Source organism: Cynoglossus semilaevis, chromosome 4 (genome assembly GCF_000523025.1).
Source record: "Cynoglossus semilaevis isolate Cse_v1.0 chromosome 4, Cse_v1.0, whole genome shotgun sequence".
Taxonomy (NCBI): Eukaryota; Metazoa; Chordata; class Actinopteri; order Pleuronectiformes; family Cynoglossidae; genus Cynoglossus; species Cynoglossus semilaevis.
Window position 1 is genome coordinate 18,492,317 of NC_024310.1, and position 796 is coordinate 18,493,112.

Below are 796 nucleotides of genomic sequence, written 5' to 3' on the forward strand. Positions count from 1 at the left end.
TATCTATCTATCTATCTATCTATCTATCTATCTATCTATCTATTTATATATATCTATATATGTGTGTTTATAGATGTATTTTAAACATGTATAAAAACTATTTTTAAAAAATTGTCTAATTAACCAGATTTTTCATATTTTAAACATGTATAAAAACTATTTTAAAAAAATTGTCTAATTAACCAAATTTTTGAAGTTGAAGTTTTCAGTTGAACCTGAGGTTGTGTCATGTACCCCCAAGGGGTTGCAGACTTCCTGTTTAAAACTGCTGACCTAGAGACAACTGGCCTTTATATCTTTTCCTAGAAAAAAGAAAGAAAAAAAGAATAAAAACAAAAACAGTTTCATTCCTGCAGTCATTTCCAGGCCAAATGTCGACAGGGCTTCTATTTTATGACCATGTGAAAATAGTTAAAATAATCCTGATTTTTAATAGCTAAATTCAAATGTACTGCTATCCAGGCCTGCTGCTACACTACTTCACTCTAATCAAGTAAATCCTGATAATTGCACTACTTGATAAATGTTATTTTTATATAACAATGCATTTTATATGTATGTTTATCTGCTATAAAAACACAAGTATCAACACAAACATCAAATTATTATTGAATAGCAGTTCTTTACTCAAGTTAGAGTCTTTAATGTACATTACCAAAACATGAACTAAATTATGTGAATATCTCATACCGGGAGTGTATAGTATAACTTGGTCTGGTCAAAGGAAGCCTGCCTGGGACATTAAGTTATTACTCACTAAAGGCCCTCAGAGGCCACTGGCCATTATGGTAAATGC